This window comes from Meles meles, chromosome 12, assembly GCF_922984935.1.
Source record: "Meles meles chromosome 12, mMelMel3.1 paternal haplotype, whole genome shotgun sequence".
In the NCBI taxonomy this organism is placed as follows: Eukaryota; Metazoa; Chordata; class Mammalia; order Carnivora; family Mustelidae; genus Meles; species Meles meles.
In genome coordinates this window covers 35,779,886-35,794,170 of record NC_060077.1, presented here as the reverse complement: position 1 = coordinate 35,794,170, position 14,285 = coordinate 35,779,886, and the positions used below count along the sequence as shown (strand labels likewise).

The 14,285-nt window shown below is 36.2% G+C and overlaps 1 protein-coding gene across 5 annotated transcripts in view; it reads right to left on the bottom strand.

The window, feature by feature from the left end:
- PIEZO2 (piezo type mechanosensitive ion channel component 2) overlaps window positions 1-14,285 on the bottom strand; it is a 456,862-nt gene that overhangs the window by 153,622 nt on the left and 288,955 nt on the right. The gene's annotated exons all lie outside the window — the stretch shown is intronic.

Genomic DNA, 14,285 nt, shown 5'->3' with positions numbered 1-14,285 from the left:
AAATACATCTCTCATGCTCAATGAATTTTTACTGGATGTTCAGATTATTATCCAAATCCTTCCCATCATTATGATATGGATACCATAGTTTCATGTGGGGTGTGAGGACAGCCTTCATGTGGCTAATGAAGAAAAGGCTCCTTCATGTGTTGCCAGCATCAGTGTCTAGGATGACTATAGAGGAAGGGATAAACAACATTCTGAACTTCTGTCGTTAGCACCACTAATAACACAGAAACTTTTTTCCCTTTTAAGGTGAGTGACAGTGATTGGATTTACCTTCTTTACTGGAACAACCAAAAATAAATGAAACAATGATTTGATAGACAGTAGACATCAGGGAATGAAGAGTAGTAACCTCTGAGGAAAAAAAATGACAGAAAACAAGATCATCTCTAAAATTACCCATGCATACTGCACTGAATTTCCAGTATGGAAATCTCTCCCGGTGCTGGCAGGAGAAGCCCTCACAGCACATGACAAGTTCTCTGAGTTGAAGAGGTGTTTGAGGAGAGTTTAGAGAGGTCACAGTAGCTAAGTTTCAGAGGACAGAGTATCTGAGAGGGAGAGACTATCTACAGAGAGAGCTCCAGAGACCAGAAAGAGACATCCTTATCACTCTGCAGAGTGAACTACACTACACTAGTAAAAGAACTACCTGGAAGAATTAGAGATAACAGTACCTAGTGTTCCTAGAGGGTAGAGAATAGTGCTTATCTCACCAATCAGAGTGAAAACCCTTATGATCATGAAGCATTGGGTAGAGTATCCAGAAAACCCAGAAAGAAAGCATTGGGTAGAATAGTCAGAAAATTGCCTCAGTAGGGAGGAATAACACATCCCACACTGAGCACTGCTTGCGTTCCTCCTAGCAAATCTTAATAAGGCCTGCTTCCCAGAATACCCCTCATGAATAATTTTGAGAATACAAAATATTCAGCACCCAACAAGGTAAAAATAACATCTGGCATCCAAGGAAAATTACCAGGCATAGAAGAATGCAAACAATTATGACCTAATAAAAAAGGGAAAAAATCAATACTGAAACTGACCTAGAATTGAGAGTGATGCTAAATCAGTAGCCAAAGTCAAATATTTCATAATATACAAAAAATTAAACAGTGGCATGGAAGATATAAAGAGACAAAACCCAAATTAAACTTCCATTGATAAAAAAACTAACGTGTGAGAAGAAAAATATAGTGGATGAGATTAACAATAGATTAGATACTACAGGAAAAAATATCAGTAACCTTGAAGTAGAAAGTACACAAAATATAATATAAAAAGAAAAGAAAATGACAAAAAGTAAACAGAACATCAATGAGCTGAGGGACTATTTCCATTAGTCTAATACATGAATTATTGGAATTCTCAAAAGAGATGTGTATTTGAATATATTAATGGCCTCCAAATTTCCAAATTTGATGAAAACTATATACAAACAGTTGCAAGATAATCAACCTCAAGAACAATAAAAATAGGAGCACCTGGGTGGCTCAGTTGGTTAAGTGTCTGCCTTTGGCTCAGGTCATGATCACAGGGTCCTTGGATCAAACCCATATCGGGCTCCTTCCTCAGCAGGGAGCCTGCTTCTCCCTCTCCAGCTCCCCCCCTTGTTTGTGTTCCTTCTCTCACTATCTATCTTTGTCATAAATAAATAAAATTTTAAAAAAACAATAAAAATAGAGAAAAATTATACCATACAGAAAACTCAGGATTATGAGAAAATCTGAAAAGCAGCCAGAGGAAAAAGACATGCTACAGAGTAACAATATAAGAACTGCAGATTTCTTGTTAGATTTAGTGCAAGTGAAAAGATCATGGGACAACATCTTTCAAGAATTGAAATAAAAACTTCACCCTGCAACAAGCAAAAATTTCTATCATCAAAAGACTTGCAATACAAAAAATGTGAAAGTAATTCCTTTATGAAGAAGGAAATTAATGGGATGGAAAATTGGACATACATAAAGGAATGAAGAACATCAGAAATTATAATACATAAGTAAATATGTGTTTTTAATTAAAAATATTTAAAATATGGTTGATCCACTTAAACAAATATAACAGTGTGGTATGGAGCAATTATATATGTATATCTATAGATATAGATATATAACATTTATGATAATATATTTTATATTATATTTATATATTAAATATATTTATATGTAATTATATATTTTTATTCTTAATGTTAAAATATATGTATATTTTTATATTTAACATACAATATTTTACTTAATAAATGAACTTAACATATATATATATAAAGTAAAATGTATGACAACACTAGCACAAATTTAGGAAGAAAGAAATTATAGTTTACCATTGAACAATTCTTATGTTACACAAGAAAAGGTATTATAATATCACATAAATTTGAATTATGCTTTAAAATAGCGAATTTACCAAATAATTTACCAAACCATTTACCAAAATAAATGCAATAAAATGAAATCATAAGAAATTTTTATTTACACAAAAAAGAGAAAGAGAAAAAAATGTGAAAATTAAAAATAATTGAGATGATAGATCTTTCAAGTTCAAAATATTAATAGTCACACTAAATGTAAATAATTTAAGTATCTCTAATTAAAAAGCAGGGATTGGGGGCGCCTGGGTGGCTCAGCGGGTTAAAGCCTCTGCATTCGGCTCAGGTCATGATCCCAGGGTCCTGGGATCGTGCCCCGCATCGGGCTCTCTGCTTGGCTGGGAGCCTGCTTCCTCCTCTCTCTCTTTCTGCCTGCCTCTCTGCCTACTTGTAATCTCTATCTGTCAAAAAAATAAATCTTAAAAAAAAAAAAAAAAAGCAGGGATTGGATGTCAGGAAAGTTGACTGACTAGAAAGTACTAGGACTCTGTCTCATGATCTAGACAATGATTGTACTGGCAGAAACTGTCTGAAGTAATTATTTTGGACTCTAGAGTTTTCTAGAAGTCTTGACACTTCTAGAGAAATGCTTGCCTGGAAGCCATTTTTAATATGGGTCAAATTCAGCCTTCAGTGTCCTGGTAGCTATACATCTCCCATGTTCCAGCCCCATCACAGGCAGCAGTGGGGATGGCGGTCTGCATTCCTGGTATCGCTTGGTGGGGCCAGAGTGGGCAATAAGGATCTTGCTCTCCAAATCTCAGAGCTTGCATTTGAATTGCATATTGCTATTTATGGTCACTAAAGTGCAGAGAGGTTAGCCACCATTGTTTCAATCTCCATTGAGTGAAACAGCTTCCAGGGGATTTAAAGGAGCCATACCTGGGCTCTTTTTGGAGGGAGGGGCAGGGGGCATTCAAGAGCAAACATGTATAAGGAGGAATTTAGAAAGCTATCACAGAGACCCAGGGAAAGATACAGGCTAATAAAAGACCAAGGAAGACCTTAAGTTTTCACCTCAGACTGATCCCCAGCCAAGACACTCTGCAATTTAAAACTAAACAAACCAAAACAGCAAATCCTGGTAATTATTTCCAGAGTTATCATATTATAAGATTCAAATGCCAAATTTTCAACAAAATATCACAAGGTATATAAAGAAACAGGGAAGTATTACCTATTCAGAGGAATAAAAGAAATTGAAAGAAACCATTTCTGAAGATATACAAGCATTGGCCTTACTAGACAAAGCCTTTTTATTTTTATTTTTTAAGGATTTTTAAAAATTTATATATATGAGAGAGAATGAGTGAACGATAGAGAGCATGAGCAGGGGGAAGAACAGAGGGAGAGGGAGAAGCAGATTCCCTGCTGAGCAGAGAGCCCAATGTGGGGCTTTATCCTGGGGCTCTGGGATCATGACCTGAGCCAAAGGCAGACAGTCGCCAAAATGACTCAGCCACCTAGGCACCCCCAGACAAAGGCTTTTTAAAAACTGTCTTAAAGATATCCAAAGAGCTAAACAAAGACAGGAACAAAGCCAAGAAAATGATATATAAACAAAATAATGATACTCACAAGGAGAAATTATAAAAGGAATCAAAAAGAAATTATGAAGCTAAAAAATACAATAACTAAAATGAAAATTATACTCAAAGGGTTCAAAAGTAGACTTGAGGGGGCAGAAGATTAAGTAAACTTAAAGCTAGAACAATTGAAATTATTGAGTTTGAAGAATAGGAAGAAAAAATAATAAAGTGAAATGAATACAACCTAAGGGACCTGTAGGACTTCATTGAAGAGGACCAACAAATGCATTGTGGGACTCAAAACAGAGAAAGAGAAAGGGGCAAAGATAATATCTGAAGAGATAATGGCTGAACACTTCCCAAATGTAATGAAAGACATGAATCTTCAAGAAGCTTATAAACTTGAAAAGATGCCCACTGAGACAAATTATAATCAAAACTGTCAAAAGCCAAAAAAAAGAATCTTGAAAGCAACAGGAGAGAAGTGATTCATCACGTACATGCAATCCTCACTAAGATTATCAGCTAATTTCTCATCAGAAACCTTAGAGTCCAGAAGAGAGTGGGTTGATATATTCAAAATGCTAAAAGAAAACAGCTGTCACCTAAGAATTCTATATCTGGCAAAACTATCCTTCAAAAATGAGGGAGAGGGGCGCCTGGGTGGCTCAGTGGGTTAAGCCTCTGCCTTCGGCTCAGGTCATGATCTCAGGGTCCTGAGATCGAGCCCCACATTAGTCTCCCTGCTCAGCAGGGAGCCTGCTTCCCCCCCTCTCTCTACTTGCCTCTCTATCTACTTGTGATCTCTCTATATATGTCAAATAAATAAAATCTTTTAAAAAAATGAGGGAGAAATAAAGATAAATTAAGATAAACAAAAACTGAAAAAGTTCATCACCAGTAGGCCTGACCTGCAAGAAGTGTTAAAAGGGGTCCCACAGGATGAAATGATAGGATGTTAGATTGCAACTTGGAGTCATATGAAGAAATAAAGACCTCCAGTAAAGGTAAATAAATGGACAATTTTAAAAGCTAGTGGTATTTTAAGTTTGGTTTATAATGGCACTTTTAAAATATTCTATGTGATTTAAAAGGCAAATTTGTTACAATTCTGTATGGAAAATTTATAAAAATAGACCATATTCTGGATTAGAAAACAAATCATATTCTCTGACAACAATGGAAGTAAATTAAAATAAAAAGAGAAACATCCCTGGAAAATCTCCAAATAGCTGGATTTGCCAACGAATCACAGAAGAAAGTCAAATGGAAATTAAAAAGTATTTTTGAACAGAATGAAAAATAAAACATGGTAGCTACACTTGTGGTGAGCACTGTAACATAAAAACTTGCTGAGTCACTATGTTGTAAACTTAAACTAATATAAATATTATGCGTTAACTATACTCAAATACATTTTTTTTAAGACGTGCCTCAGTCAGGTAATCATCTGCCTTTGGCTCAGGTCCTGATCCCAGAGTCCTGGGATTAAACCCCACATCAGGCTCCCCACTCAAAAGGAAGTCTGCTTCTCTCTCTCCCTCTGCCCCTCGTGACAGCTTGTGCTCTCTCTCTCCCTCAAACAAATAAAATCTTAATTTTTAAAAAACATACCATATGAAAGTTTGTAAGATGTTGTTACAATAGTATTTAAATGGAAATTTAGATCTCAATTTAATTAAAAATTTCTGAACACCTATATTAGAAAAGAAGAAAGATATCAAATTAATAACCTCAATTTCCATCTTTGGAACAGCAATGTTATGATAAATAAAAAGAAAAGTGTACTAAGCCCAAAGTTTAATTTAATTAAGTCAATTAAACAAAAGGGAAGTAGAATAAAGGAAACTACAAACATCTGAGTTGCAATCAATGAACCGAAAATAGAACAACAATAGGGGAAAAAATAAGGGCTGGTACTTTGAGATAACGTTGGCAATTTATAACATCTAGCTAGACTCACCAGGAGAAAAAGAGAGAAGGCATAAATGACTAATTTCTGGAATAAACTAAATGCCACTACAGATTCTACAGATATTCAAAGGAAAATAAATATTATTAACAACTTGATGCCAATAAAGTTGACATCTTACATGCATAGGCAAATTCCTTGAAAGACAGAAAATATCAAAACTCATTCCAGAAGAAATAACCTGAACAGTTTATATCTATTAAAGAAATTACATTTGTGGTTGAGGACTTTCCTACAAACGAAACTTCAAGCCCATATAGTTTCACCAGTGAATTCTACCAAACACTTACAGACAAAATAATAAAAAATTCTAAACCAACTCTTCCAGGTCATTGAAAAACAGAAAATAGAACCCAAGTCATTCTATGAGGCAAACATTACCCCAGACCCAAACCAAACACACCCCAATAAAAGAAAATGACTGGCCATTATCTGTAATGAAACACAGATATAAAAATTCTAAACAAAATTTTATCAATTCAAATTCAATAATACATATAAAAATATTGCTGCTTGATCAAGTGAGATTTATCCTAAGAATACCAGGGTGGTTTAATGTTAAAAAAATCTATTCACCATATTAATTGACTAGGTAAAAATTTTTTGAAAAAGATGATTTCAATAGATACAGACAAAGCATCTGACAAAATCTAATGTGGATTGTCGATAAAAATTTCCAGAAAACTAAGAATAGATGAGAATTTTTGTCAATCTGATAAAAAGCATCTATAAAAAAACCTACAATCACCATCATACTTAATGATGAAAGACTGAAAGCTTTCCTCCAAAGAGGGAGAGCAAGACAAGGTTATCCATTCTCACCACTTCAATTCAACATTGAACTGTTAGCACATGTGATAAAACAAGAAAAATAAATAAAAGGTATCCAGACTAAAAAGGATAAAGGTAAACTATCTTTATTCATAGACAACATGATAGAAAACCTGATGCAATCAGTAAAAAGAATCTTGTAGAACAAACACATGTGCTTAGTAAGGTGGCTGGATACAAGATCAATACATAGAAATTAATTCCATTTTTATAAGCCAGCAATGAACAATCAGAAATAAAAATTAAAATCATGAAATACTTAAGGGAGAACTCTGACAAGAGATGTGCAAAACCTGTGAATTGAATATTAAAAAGCACTATTGAGAGAAATTTAAAAAGACCTAAATAAATTGAGAGCTATAACATACTCATGCAAGAGAAGATATAACATACCTCAAAGATTACACAGATTCAATGCAATTCCAACCACAATCCCAGCAGGCTTTGCTGAAGAAGTTGACAAACTGGTTTAATATTTTCTGCAGTTTGTCAGTTACCTGTGGTCAACTGTGGTGCAGAAGTCACTGATCCTCCCTCTGATATATCACTAGAAGGTCAACAGTAGCCTAACACTTATCACCAGCCTACCTCATTCACCTCACCTCATCTCATCACATCACCTCAAGAATAAGAATGGTGGGTACAGTAAGACATTTTGAGAGAGACAGACACCAACTTCATGTAGTTTTTATTACAGTACGTTGTTATAACTGTTCTATTTTATTATTGTTGTTAATCTCTTACTGTGTCTAATTTAGAAATTAAACTTTACATTTGGTATGTAAGTAAGGAAAAAGTAAAACCATATATATATACACGCAATCAGTAAAAAGAATCTTGTAGAACAAACACACGTGCTTAGAAAGGTGGCAGGATACAAGATCAATACATAAAAATCAATTCCATTTTTATAAGCCAGCAATGAATAATCAGAAATAAAAATTAAAATCATGAAATACTTAAGGGAGAACTCTGACAAGAGATGTGCAAAACCTGTGAATTGAATATTAAAAAGCACTACTGAGAGAAACTTAAAAAGACCTAAATAAATATATACATGTATGTATGTATGTATATATATAGTTCCCGGTACTATCCTCAATTTCAGGCAACCACTGAAGGTCCTTGAATGCCAGTGGGGGACGAACAAATCAATGGTACAGAATAGAGTTCATGTATACACGTAACCACAATACATGGATATTTGATTTTTAACAAAGCACAAAGGCAGTTCTGTGTAGAAAGGATAGTTATTTCAATAAGTGACAACAAAACTATTTGAAATCACAGGCAAAAAACACCATAAAACTTCTAGAAGAAAATATAGAATTGGGGTTTGGCAAATATTTCTTGACTACACACCAAAAGCATGATTCATAAAAGAACAATAAAGTGTGCTTCACCAAAAGTAAAAACTCTACTCTTAAAAATTCATAGACTGGGGAAATATTTTCCAAAACATAAATGTGATAAATAATAGATGGCTTGTATCTTGATTTTCTAAACACCTCTTAGAACTCGTTTCCAAGAAAACAAACAGTTCTGATGTTTTTAAAAAGTGGGCATAATATTTTATACACACTTCATCAAAAAGGCACATGAATGTAAAATCAGCTCATGAAAAGATTCTCGGGCTCTTCAGTCATTAGGAAAATGAAAATTAAATTAAACCCACAATAAATTGCCAGTACACACTTATTAGAATGCCTAAAATTAAAAAAAAAATCGACCACACTAAGAGTTAGTGAGAATATAGAATTGAAGCTCCCACACTATAATGTGGTTACATTTCAAAATGATCAGGCATAGGGAAAGAAGCCAGATCTACTACTCCCTGTCTCTGAGCCAATAGAGAAATCACAATCATAATCAGTACATAATGTATGATTCCATGTATACAAATCCTAGAATATGTACACTCATATAGTTATAAACAGCACATCAGTGGTTATCTGGGGAGGGGATGGGAAGAGGATAAAGGACAGGAGAGAAAAATTACAAAGGGTATGAGGAAATGTGGGTTTGTTGGATACGTTCATTATCTTGCTTGTGGCAATGGTTTCATGGGTAGGTTTATGTTAAAACTTATCAGATTGTATGCACTAAATACACACAATTTATTTCATACCAATAATATGTCAAGGAAACAATCACACTCTCTCACTAATAATAAATAACTAGCAAGGTTATAAAAACCTTTGCCAATCTTCTCAGTAAAAATCCTCCTTAGAGAAACTCTGAGGAGAAAAATCAAAGCCCTCTTGGGCCATTTTCAGAGCTCCTCTCTTATACCTGAACTTGGAGTTGCTTAGAACTAGAAAGAAGGGGCGCTTGGGTGGCTCAGTGGGTTAAAGCCTCTGCCTTCTGCTCAGGTCATGATCCCAGGGTTCTGGGATCGAGCCCCGCATCGGGCTCTCTGCTCTGTGGACAGCCTGCTCCCTCCTCTCTCTCTCTGCCTGCCTACCTTCTCCTCACTCATGCTCTCTCTCACTCTTTCTCTCAAATAAATAAAATCTTAAAAAAAAAAAAAGAACTAGAAAGAAGACCCAATTGCAAAAATTACTGCATAAGCAACATTCAGAACATTAATAAGCCAAGCAGTTATGAGGCAATATTATTCATTATATTTATTCTCAAAATACTTTGAGTCAGCCGAATCAGCTTATTTATAATCAAACTAAAAAAATTAATGAAGTGTTGCTGCAATTAATGAAAACCCAGACCATGAGGAGACTCCTAATTCCAATAAACAAGATGGCCACACTTCCCAATAAAAAACTTAATAACTAAATACTTTGTTTTGTTCCAAAATGTCCTTTCTCAAAAGATCACTTTATATTTAATTTTTCATAAGCTGTTATCATAACTTGAAGGAACAGTTCATCTTTCTCTTACAAGAAATTCTACCATCTTTATTTTCCTGTTAATTTTTAAAGTTGAAAGAACCTAAATGTACCATCCAGACATGGTTTATAATATGTTCATTAATACCAAATATTTGAAGCACATTTAGAAAAAAAAAGTAACTGCAAACTACATCTTTACTGTTTTATATTCTGAAAGATTAAATGTAAAATGAGTCTTTTTTTTTTTTTCACCGAACAAGTGTTCACTGGAGCTTGTGGCATGCTAGGCATGGCTCCAGATACTGAGAGAACACAATGATATACTAGATGTCGGTTCTGCCCTTGAGTTGCTAGGCGAATCCTCTAACACTGCTCCGTGCCCAGATGTAAAGCTTATGTGTCCAGGACTAGCTCAGTCCACCTTCATTAAGTCCAGACCAGCGGGCTGCCTCATGATGCTATGGCTATAGATGTCCTACATATGGGCTCAAACTGCAGACCCCTGGACCTCTGAGAGGGTAAGAAAGTGCAAATCCTGGGTCACCCAAAAGTCATTTTGGAGCCTGGTAGTATAAACCATTCTTCGTCACTATTCTAGGAAGGCAGTAGAAACATTACTATTTATGAAGGTTGTGATGCTCAACATAGCAAATAGGGTTACAAGCTTCAGAGTCAGACAGAATCAGGTTAAAATCCTGGCTCTGTTCCTTAATAGACCCGTGGCCTTGATATGTGACTCAACCTCTGTAAGTCTCAGTTTTGTTTTTGAAAAACAATGTGCATAGACATAATAGTATCTACCTCCTAGGATTATTATCAAAATTAGATAAGAAGTGCAGAGCAGGGGCGCCTGGGTGGCTCAGTGGGTTAAGCCGCTGCCTTCGGCTCGGGTCATGATCTCAGGGTCCTGGGATCGAGTCCCACATCGGGCTCTCTGCTCGGCAGCGAGCCTGCTTCCCTCTCTCTCTCTCTGCCTGCCTCTCTGTCTACTTGTGATCTCTCTCTGTCAAATAAATAAATAAAATCTTTAAAAAAAAAAAAAAAAAAGAAGTGCAGAGCAGCAAACAAAGTGTCTTGTACAAAGTCATGTACCGAAAATAAAAGCTACTTCTAAGTCATGCAGCAAGCACTTAACAATTCTTTTGGCCCGAACCAAAATTGCTGTTTGAGCTCAAAGTTTACAAATAAAATATATAAAAAGATTATAGCTATATTTTGTTATTGAAGTTTTGATCAAAGGATTGAATCCTATTGTTAGACAACTTATTTATAAGTTTATTTAATAAAACATCTTTACAGTTCTTCCTATGTGCTAGGAACCAGTTTTACAAATACTAACTCATTTAATATTCATCACAGAACTATGGGAAGGTATTATTGCTATTATAATTATCCCCATTTTATAGATATTAAGGAATATATTTATGTGTGTGTGTATATATATATGTGTGTGTGTGTGTATATATATATATATATATATATATATATATATATATAAAATTTCAACTTAGGTGTGCCTATGGAATGTGTTTTGTCTTATAGGGTGGACATCAAGAAACAGAAATAAGTACTGTTAAATTTTCCCAGAGCCAGGACTGGTTTTTTGTTATCAGTAATACAGTGATGGTGATGAGACTTTTATGGGAAGATAAAAAGAGTTATTAGAGGGGCGCCTGGGTGGCTCAGTGGGTTAAAGCCTCTGCCTTCAGCTCAGGTCATGATCCCAGGGTCCTGGGATCGAGTCCCTCATCAGGCTCTCTGCTCAGCGGGGAGCCTGCTTCCTCCCCTCTCTCTCTCTGCCTGCCTCTCTGCCTACTTGTGATCTCTGTCAAATAAATAAAATCTTTAAAAAAAAGTTATTAGAATAGGTTCTACTAAACTAGTGGATGCCATGCAACTTGGAAAGCAGCAAATCGAGAAAGCAGCAAATAGAAAAAAAAGAGAAAATATGTTTTTCTCTTACATATAATAATTTATTTAATTTGAAAAAAAATCACAATCTCACCGAGGTGTTCAAATAGGTCATTCCTAACTTCACTCTCCCTCATAAGAAGAACAACTAATAACTATTCAAAACAAGACACCAGTGAGAGAATCCTAGAACACAGAGTTGAGGCTGAAGTGCTCCCGCACCACAGAGACCAAGATGGGCTACATTAGAAGGGTAAGAGAAGTAGCTATAATTGACTGCATTGCCCTTTCCCCAGGGCAGTGCAGTACTACATGGAGCGGTCCCCCTGAGCCTCCAATTCCTCCAGGGAGGGGAAAAAAAAACTGGCAAAGGCAGGGGATGGACAACAGTACCTCCCAGTATTAGGTTCATGCCCCTACTTGGATCTCACCCCAAAGGGATTGCAGGGGAACCTGTGGGTCTTGATCATTGGGAATCGGAGTCTAATGAAAGGAGAAAAGGCTTACAACCACCAGCACACAGATCCTGGCAGGTCAAGTTCAGACCTGCCATGCCCAACTAGCAGTCCCAATCAGCAGTTTTGCTCAGTTGCAGAACATTGTCAGGGGCATACTCTGACCAGGGAACTTGGTGGGGTACAGGTCTGCCTGATAGGGACCCTCAAAGGAAGAGCTTTGCTGTCCCTAGAGCCCAGTTTGCCCATGCCCATGTAAGGAGTGGAGTTGTTGTCACATCAACTGTGGAGTGTCTTCCAGCCCCTTCTCACCAGAAGGCCTGGCCACAGTTCATGGAAGCTGTGACGCCTAGTGGCTCTCCAGTTAAGGGCAGGAAAAGCCAACAGTTTCCCAAACAAAGCCCATGGCTCTGTTCAATCAAAGATCACAGGGTGTGGATTAACTTGAGTTAAGACAAGGAAGAACTTCACTGGTATCAGAGCTGCATTTCCAGCTGCACCTGAGCAGAGAATTAATTTGCAGTCCTACTCATCACTAAACAGCCTTCACCCTGTCTGACCAAGGAAACTAACCAGAGCATATGGAAAGCGGTGTAGCCCATTCAATGATCCTATGTACGTGGTACTTGAACACAGAGCACAGACCATGGCTTTCCCCAGTGAAAGAGCAAAACTAATGGCTTCACCTAAAATGAGAATTCAGTGCACGCTGGCTTGATTTGGGTCCCCAAACAATGAGCTATAAAGGTACTAAGTCCCAGCTTGCTGCCCTGCCAGGGTAGGGAAGCTAATTCATAGCCTCTTCTGCTACTAAACATAGAATGCACTCCTGACTAGTAAGCCTGACCAGAGAATCTAGGCAACTGCAGAGACTATGATGCAGTCTTACTGAGGTAGGGAACCAAGTCAACAGTCCTGTTTTATTGTTGTCTGCCAGAGGCACACGCCAATCATACTGATCCTCAGAGCTTGAACAAAATGACAATAGTAAGTCTTCACCTATCAGTAATTATTTTAAACATAAACAGATTAAATATGCCAATGGAGACACAGAATGGCTGAATACATCAAAAACAAGATCTAACAATGTGCTACGTGTAGGACACTCACTTGAGCCTTAAGGGCACACTGAGAGTGAAGGGATGGAAAAAGACATTTCAAGCAAATATAACCAAAAACCAGAAAGAACAATAAAAAGGAAGGGTAGCTAAACTTATATCAGATAAAACAGATTTTGAAAATGGTAAAAAGAGGGATGCATGGGTGGCTCAGTGGGTTAAACATCTGCCTTTGGCTCAGATCGTGGTCTGGGAATTGAGTCCCTCATAGGACTCAATAGGAGTCATAGGACTTCTTGCCCAACAAGGAGCCTGCTTCTCTCTCTCTCTCTGCCACTCCCTCTGCTTGTGTTCTCTCTCTCTCTGACAAATAAATGAATAAAATTTTTAAAAAATGATAAAAGAGAAAAATGTCATTATATAATGATAAAGTTGTCAATCCATCAAGAAGAAGATATAAAAATAGTAACTATTTATGACCCCAACTTTAGAGCATTTACATATACAAAGCAAAAGTAACAGAGCTAAAAGGAGAAGTAAACAGTAACACAAATATCTCAATTTGGTGAGATACCAAAGTCCCCAACTAATAGTATCTCACTCCCAATAATGGATAGATTATCCAGTCAGAGAATCAATAACGAAACAGCATATTTGAACAACACTATAGATCTAATGGACCTAATAGGCATATACTGAACAGTCCATTCAACAAAAGCAGAATAAACATTCCTCTCAAGTGCACATGGAACATTATCTAGGACAGACTATATGTTTGACCGCAAAGCAAGTCTTAGAAAATTTAAGAAGACTGAAATCATACCAAGTATCTTCTCTGACCACAATGACATAAAACTAGAAATCAACAAGAAGAAAATTGGAAAATACATGAATTATTTTGGAAATTAAGCAACACTCTGTTGAACAAACAGTGGATGAAAGAAGAAATTAAGAAACTAAAGAGGAAATAAAAAAAAAGTTTCTTGAAAACAACATCCCAAAACATGTGAGTGCAGCAAAAACATTTCTAAGAAGGAAGTTCATAGCAATAAAAGCATACTTTAAAAAGCAAGAAAAGTCCCAAATAAACAACCTAACTTGACGTCAGCCTTAAAGAACAGGGAAGAGAAGAACAAATGGATCTCAAAGCAGCAGAAGAAAGGAAATAATAAAGATCGAAACAGAAATAGATGAAAAATTTAAAAACAATAGATAAGATTAACCAAACTAAAAGTTGGTTCTTTGGAAAAGATAAACAAAATTTGCACACCTTTAGATAGACTAAACAAGGAAAGGAGAGAAAGGA